Genomic DNA, 8,844 nt, shown 5'->3' with positions numbered 1-8,844 from the left:
CAACAAAGGGAAGTAACTCGTTCTCATGCTATTCATCAAAAATGTGGAACGCCCTACCAAAAGGAGTAAAGGAGTGTAAAACCCTACTCTCTTTCAAAACAGCCCTAAAGATACACCTTCAGGAGGCTGCAATTGGAAAATGGCCCCTGTCTAAGTCCTAACCTAACCTACCCCCCTACCCCCCCCTCTCTCCTTCTCCTTTTGTACATATTTCTCACTCTTCATACCAGTAACCTGTAAACTGATTGTATGACATTCTATAGTAGTTGTGTATATCTGTCTGTCTCTTATATGTCATCATGATTTGTGTGCTTTTATGAGTCTTCCAGTTTAGTAGACCTTGTATTGTGAATTTGTACTTCCATGTACTGTTGTTCTCATGTCTTACTAAATAAAGTACATCAATCAATCAATCAATCAATCAATCAGACTTAACAGTTAACAGTGTTACATCTGATAGATTGAGAGATGTAGTAAAAAGGTTGTTATACTGCTAAAGATAACATGTACATGTGTCTTGAAAAACAAATGACATACATTTTGGCCCATTATCGTTTCCGTAGACCTCAAATACTGGCAGTCCAACAACAGAAAGGTCATCGCCCTGAAAGAGAGCGCCTACGAGGAGTACTTGGCGAAAGAGGAGGAGGAGGACTAGTACAAGGTAAATGTTCCAAATGCGTTCAGGTGAACATCTGCTGTCTTTGAGTGTGAGAAGGTCTAAAGTGCCATTCCCACCGGGCACGATAACTATAAAGATAACTATTGTTCACTTGTCTTTATAGTCAGTGTGAACACTGCCATCCACTTGCCTTAGAACGATTTTTAAAACTATATTCGTATAGCTATTGTCGTGCTCATTGTGAATTGCCCTTAAATTAAATTGTATCTTTATTCCCACAGTCCTGGTCGTAAGGAGATGGTTGAGAATATGGAGGGAATGGTCCAGGCTGCCCAGGAAGTCCCAAAGGTGTCGCAGTACCTGCAAGCGATGACCGACTATTTGAACCAGAACAGGGTGTCGATGGTTCCATTGAATAGAGTCCAGATCATGTCTCTGAGAGCGACCTTCAAGTGCTCCTTATGCATGGGTATGTATGCTACATATTATTAACGTGTTGCATGTATCCATTTTGAAAATAGTTTTGTTATTGTGGTGTATGACCGTTGAGGCAGTACTACTATAGGTAGACCCATCCAAATTTAGTGGCATCATGGAAGTGTATGTATCTGTAGATTGTATGACAATGTAAAACTGTCTAATGAGGCTAATTTGAATGTAGAAGTTAAACAAATGTCAATAGCCAGTGACTTGTATGTTAATCAATTAAGTCTTGTGCAAGAATTCCCAAATTAACAAATCTACAAGTTGGCAACATATCATGTGCATCTGTTTTTGGTTTACAAAATGGAGTGTCAGATTGAAAGTGGCTAGTGTTGATCTGTGTGGCAGTTAGTGATTCTTGGGTTTCAACCTTACAAAGCGCACCCAAACTCAAAATCATACTTTTAGATGCGTTATATGCATGCACAGTCACTGGTTTACAATGCTCATCACCCAAATACAAGATGGCCAAGTGCATTAGGCCTTTTTCACACTAATTCTGCTGAATAATTCATAATGCAGATTATTATGGGGCAATGCTCAACTTCCAATACTTATGAGCAGAAATGTTCAAAATGACTTAAATAAAAAGCACACTATAATAATGGCTACACCAAACCTCTAATGGCTTTAAGTTTTGGCTGAGTTTGCTAAAACATTGAATTTCGGTTCTATTTATTTTCTGTTCTGTACCAGGACTAAGTTGCAAACTGTCCTGTAGATGCTCATCAACAAATGTATGTTCTAATCAACATTATTTTGATTCTTTGCAGGTGCCATGAAAAACCCAGTCATTGCAGAATGTTGCGGTGCCCAGATTGGCTGCCGTGCCTGTGTGCAGCAATTGATCCATCAATATGGGACCACCAGATGCCCGCTGTGCCGTAACGACGCCTTCAGCGAGAAAACTTGGGAGGTTGATGGGATGGCTGATTTTGTAGACAAATTGAGAGACATACTGAGGGAGTAGCTTTCCATCAGTAGTCTCTCAGTTTCTGTACAGAGTGGGGTTCAGGGACCAGTTTGTCTTCTCTCATTTACTTTTATTTTATTTTTTATTATGTTTAGTTGTAATGTTTAAACTAACATTATTATTTTAATTTAACTTGAGTAAAAGTATTGGTATCAAAATGTACCAAAAGCACTAATTTTGCAGGAGAAGGTCTCATTTCACAAGTTCAAATGTATAAAATGTATTGGTCTTTTGACAACAGCAGCTCACAATGAGCTTGTAGATTGTTGTATAAGGCTGAAGTGGTTTAATGCAGGGAGCATTAACAAAAAAAAAGTATTGTTTGTTATCATTTTTGTTTAATGGCAGAGTAGAGTAAAAGTATAATAATTGCCTCTGAGATGTAGTGCAGGGAGCCTTAAAAAAAAAAAGAAAAAGAAAAAAAAAAGTATTGTTTGTTATCATTTTTGTTTAATGGCAGAGTAGAGTAAAAGTATAATAATTGCCTCTGAGATGTAGTGCAGGGAGCGCAAAAAAAAAAAAAAAAAAAGTATTGTTTATGTTATAATTTTTGTTTAATGGCGGAGTAGAGTAAAAGTATAATTTCCTCTGAGATGTAGTGATGCATGGATTAAAGTTCTCAGTCGCCAAGACTGATTGTCAAATATTACCCAAAAAATAGGCTTTTTTGAGAATAGAGTGATGAATAGTGTGATGAGAGTGTAGATTCTACACTCTTAGAATGGAACTCAGTCAAACAAAATGCAATGTCTCAACTTGAGTAAATGTACAGATACATCTGAATAAAATATATATTGCATTACAAAAGGCATGACTCTTGACTTCACTTATTTTTTTTGCGGTCTAGTAAAAGATTCATTTGGGATATATTGCACTGGTGTAAAGTTATTAAGAGTATTAGTGTTTAGGAAGGGACTCACTGTGGGAATAGGTTAAGTTTGTACAAGTATTTCGGGAGAAAGGGTACCAACCGACGGCCTGTATAGGTCCGGACTGGTGCCCTGTCTTCTTTTCTTTTCTATCTTCTTTTCTTTCTTTCTTTTCTTTCTAGGAAATGAATAGGAACGCAGGTATGAAACAGAGTAAAGGTAATGAAAGGGGGGGAGCCGGGGAAGGTGGAGGAAAGGAAGGTATTTCAGAGACAAAGAGACAGGACAGTAACAGAGACGCGAAAAGGCCACGATCAAACAGTTTACGCAAAAGTGAATCGGCGTCAGAGGAAGAAGAGATGATAAGTGAGGATGAGATGAGCGGAAATAATGAAGCGACTAAGAGGTTTAATATTGTGGTGCGGTTTGAAGAGGAGGGAGGAGTGACGGAAATGAATCCGTTGAAATTGACAATAGAATTGGAAAAAAAATGCGGCGAAATAAAGTTCGCAAGGGTATTAAATGATGGTAATCTGCTGATTGGGTGTAATGATGAGATCCAGATGGCGGTAGCTAAGCAAATTACCAAGGTTGGAAGTGGTTAAGGTTGTGCAGGTTGGGGAGCAGGATCAGAGACCCAAACGGAGTAAAGGTGTGATTACTGGTGTTGCGTTGAACGTGGAGGAAGATGAGCTTAATGAGCACTTGCAAGCTAGGGGCATTAAAATAATCAGTGTTAAAAGAATGACTAGGGGACCAGAGAAGAAGGAAAGCGAAACGGTATTGGTGGAGTTTGAAGGAGAGAGGATACCAGATAGAGTGTACATTGGATGCATGAGCTATTTTTTAAGAGCATATATACCCAAACCAATGAGATGTTTTAAGTGCCAGAAATTTGGGCATATTGCAAAATATTGCAAAGAGAAGAGGAGATGTCCAAGATGTACAGGAGACCATGAATATGATCAGTGCACAGAAGGAACACAGCTTAAGTGCTGTAGTTGTGGGGGTGCTCACAGTGTAACATTTGGAGGATGTACAATAATGAAGCAAGAGATGGAAGTGCAGAAAATTAAAGTGTTGGAAAAGAAGTCCTACGCAGACGCCTTGAAGTCTGTAAGGAGGAAGGAAGAGAGACAGGGGGCAGTAGAGGGAGGAGGGAGGCAGGAGACAAGGAGGGGATGGCCGGTCCCTGAACCCCCAGACAGAGAGAGACTATCGGTACGTTTTAACAGCGGGCAACTCTGGGCGATGCCGGGCGACATCGCCCAAAAAGATAAAGAAAATCCATCTTTTGGACGATGTCGCCCGGCATCGCCCGGCATCGCCCAATCGCCGGCTCTCATAGACTTTCATTATATTTTTGGGCGACGTCGCCCAGTATTGCCCGCTGTTAAAACGCAGGGTATGGGTGGATAAAAAACAGTTGGTTTATTTCATAGTAGCAGCAATCAATTCAACTGCAGATTCGAAATCAAAAACGACAAGCATACAGCATATAGTGAGAGCAGCAGTAGATCACCTGGGAATGGTGGGGCTAAAATGGGAGGAAGTGAATGAAGAAGTAAAGCAGCAGAGTAGCCAAGATGTAGAAAGATGTATTGGATAATAATTATTATGGTGTTAATTCTTCAGTGGAACGCCAGAAGCATGATTGCTAATGGACAAGAATTCAAACAGTTCATTGAAGATAGTATTAATAAACCAGACATTATTTGTGTACAGGAGACATGGTTTAAGCCCCACCTGGATTTTATTTTATATGGATATGTATGTGTGAGAAGGGATAGGGTGGAGGTGGGGGGAGGGTGTGCTACTTTCATTAAAGAAGGGATACCTTATAAAGTACTAGGCAAAGGGCAGGAGGAGGAGTATGTGGTGGTAGAAGTGTGGCTAGTAGGAGGACCAGTTGTGATTATTAATTTTTATAATCCATGTAAAAGACTGGAGCTGAATACATTGTTAAGTATAGAGGGCCAAGATAGACGCAAGATGGTGTGTGGTGTGGAGATTTTAATTCCCATAATACATTGTGGGGAGGGGAAAGAACAGACAGTAATGGACAGGTGGTGGAAGAGCTTATGGAAGAAAAATGATTAGTATGTTTAAATGATGGAAGAGCAACAAGAATAGATATAAACACGGGCCATGAGTCAGTTCTTGATCTTACCCTGGTCTCCAACCTTCTGGCAGGGAACAGTGAGTGGGAGGTATGTGGAGTAACAACCATAGGAAGTGATCATTATCCCATAGTTTTTCAACTGGAAATGAGAACAAAGGCAGTAGCAGGAGGAGGGATGGGAAAATGGATTTTTGGAAAAGCAAAATGGGAGAAATACCTAATCCTTAGTGAACAGAATATGATGAGAATTGAGGAGAAGGAGGATGTGGATATTTTAAATGATGAGGTGAGTTCAGCAATGTATGAGGCAGCCATGGAGTCAGTCCCCAGAAGTAAAGGGAAGATGAAGAGGAAAGCAGTCCCGTGGTGGACAGAAGAGTGCAGTAATGCAGTTAAGCAAAGGAATAAAGCTTTCAGAGAAATTAAGAGAACACACAATTTTCAGAATTTAATACAGTATAAAAGAGCACAAGCTATAGTAAGAAGGACAATAAGACAGGCAAAAAGGACAAGCTGGCAAGCGTTTTGTGAAAAGATAGGCAGAACGACACCGATTGGAGAAGTGTGGGGAATGGTTAAGAAAATGGGAGGGAACAGAAGAGAGTGGGATTACCCTGTTTTAAAAGAAAATGATGTGGAAGCAGTAGATGACAAAGACAAGGCAGAAATGATGGTGAGGGCATTAGTGAAAGTACACGGCTCAGGAAACCTGTCAGAGGAAGGAAAGAGAGGAAGGGAGCAGACAATGAGAGAGCATAGTGATGCACTCGAAAGAAAGGAGTGTACTGGGGGTATATTAGATGCACCATTTACTGTGCAAGAGATTAAGAGGGCTATTGGGAAGTCTAGAAATACGTCACCAGGCAAAGACCAAATATGTTATGTTATGATGAAACAGCTAGGAGTTATTGGATCAAGTAAACTACTGAGTCTGTATAATAAAATATGGCAAGAGGGGAAGTTACCAGTAAGGTGGAAAGAGGCTGTGATTATACCTATAAGAAAACCAGGTAAAGATCCAACAAAGCCAACAAGTTATCGGCCTATAGCTCTTACCTCACACATGTGCAAAATTATGGAGGGAATGATAACAGAAAGATTAACATACTACCTTGAGAGTAAGGGAATAATTGCAAGGTATCAAAGTGGTTTTAGAAAAGGTAGAGGAACAATGGACCCTGTTGTGTGTCTGGAGGCAGATGTGAGGAAGGCATTTTGTAATAAGGAATCTGTTGTGGCAGTGTTTTTTGATGTTGAAAAAGCATACGATATGATGTGGAAAGAAGGCCTCCTGATAAGATTACACATGGCGGGGGTGGGAGGAAGAGTGTTTAATTGGATAAAAGATTTTCTCTTTGGGAGGGATATCCAGGTAAAGGTGGGATCAGAACTCTCTAGCAAGCACTTAGTGGAAAATGGAACTCCACAAGGAAGTGTAATAAGTCCACTGTTATTTGTAATTATGATAAATGAAGTGTTTGCCAGAATAGGACCAGATATGGGTAAATCTTTATATGCTGATGACGGGGCTCTTTGGAAAAGGGGTAGAGACATACAACATTTAGTAAGAAGGATTCAAGTAGGAATAAATGAAGTAGAGCAATGGGGACATAAGTGGGGGTTTAAATTCTCAATAGAAAAAACAAAAGCATTATTTTTTACCAGGAAGAAAATAGCGGCAGGCCTAAGGCTGGAAATGTATGGGGAAAGTCTTGAAAGAGTGGGTGAGTTCCGTTTCTTGGGGGTAACATTTGACTCCAGAATGACATGGGCAGAACACATCAGGAAGGTTGTAGATAAATGTAAAAAGATTTTAAATGTAATGAGGTGTGTAACAGGAACGAAGTGGGGTGCTGATATGTCATCATTAAGAACCCTATATGTAGGTTTGATTCGCTCTGTGTTGGATTATGGGTGTGTAGCATTTGGTTCAGCAGCCAAAACACACTTAGGAAAGCTGGATGTAATTCAAGCACAAGCACTTAGAATATGCAGTGGAGCTGTCAGGACTTCTCCCATATGTGCAATACAGGTGGAGACAGGGGAAATGCCTTTAAAAATTAGAAGAAGGCACCTTATGAGTAATTATTGGACGCACATAAAGGGACATGATAATTCACATCCAGTTAAGGAGGTCCTCCGGCCATGCTGGGAATATGGAGGGATCCAGAATTCCAGTTTTGGATGGGTGGGGAATAAGTTAGCGGAATGCATGGGATTTAATACAACAGAATTTAGTAAAACAGTTGTAATTCCTGAGGTGGCACCTTGGTTGCTTAAGACACCAAAGATAGACTTTCATGTGCTAGAGGTTAAAAGACAAGAAAGAGGAGAAGTTGACTTGATCTATGTTTTTAATAATCGAGTAGAGGCAGAGTACAGTGATTATGTACAAATCTACACTGATGGATCTGTAGACCCAGAGATGGAAAGAGCAGGGGCAGCCTTTGTGGTGCCGGGAGTCAAGTATACAGTTTTTAAACGTGCAACAGATAAACTTGGTGTATACACTATGGAGATATATGCAGTGCTAATGGCGTTACGATGGGTAGAGGAGGTAAAACCTGATAAAGTAGTGATATGTGTAGATTCTTCCTCGGTACTCAAAAGCCTGCAGTCATTTAGATCTAAGTGCAGAGAAGATTTGATGTATCAGGTGTTACAGACACACAATAATCTAATTCAAATGGGGATTGAAATACAATTTATGTGGGTCCCAGCACATGTTGGCATAGAAGGTAATGAAGAAGTAGATGTGTTGGCCAAGAAGGCTCTGTTAAATAATGACATCCAGCTGAATATAAGTCTTAGTAAGTCAGAGGCAAAATCAATTATATGGAAGAAAGTTGTGACAGAATGGCAACAGTCATGGGAATAAGAAGAAAAGGGAAGACAATATTTTAGATTCCACAACAGAGTGAATGCAGGAAGAAAGAGGAGAAACGGAAGTAGGAGAGAGGAGGTTATTATAACAAGACTAAAAATTGGACACAGCACATTAAATAGGACCTTGCATTTGATGGGGAAACACCCCACAGGTTTATGTGATAATTGTCAAGAGGAAGAGACTGTCGAACATGCTATGATGCATTGTAGGTTATATCAAGCCGAAAGAGAGGTCATGATTGAAGAGCTGAGGGAGGTGGGAATTGAAGAAATAACGTTTGAAAGGATAGTGGGGGCAGCAGAGGACAACTCAGGCAGAGGCACAGTGGTGAAATTTATTAAAGAAACAGGACTGTGGGGTAGAATTTAGTTAATTATGGATGAACAGAAGAGGGCGGTAATGCAACTATAAGGATGCCAACCGCCACAAAACACCATAAAGAAGAAGAAGAAGAATGGTGTGTGTTTCAACCCGGACGAGAGAGAGAGAGAGAGGACCGTGTCCGTCCCTCTCTCTCGTCCGGGTTGAAACACATCCATTAGAGCCAAATAAACAGAGCAGAGAGTGAACGAACTGATACAGAGAAAGTCTGTGTTATAATATAAGTTTGCAGTGAACAAACCTTTGTGTAACTTCTGTCTGAGTGTGTCTTTGTGCGACAGTCTGTGTAAAGAGTGACAGGCTGGCACGTTGTGAAACGAGAGGAATTTACACACGACGTTCAAAGACTTTGCTTTGTTGTTGTTGTGGGCTAATGCTAATGCTAAGCTAGCTTCAAGTACAGCCTAGAGTTTAAATTAACCTAGTTGGACGTTTTAAAGGGACATTCTGCCGTTTTCAACCTGAAGACACAAACAGAACAACCCAGGTTCCACACTTTGATTTGAG

This window comes from Gymnoscopelus microlampas (genome assembly GCF_963454915.1).
Source record: "Gymnoscopelus microlampas genome assembly, chromosome: 24".
Classification (NCBI taxonomy): Eukaryota; Metazoa; Chordata; class Actinopteri; order Myctophiformes; family Myctophidae; genus Gymnoscopelus; species Gymnoscopelus microlampas.
This window is presented reverse-complemented; position numbering follows the sequence as displayed.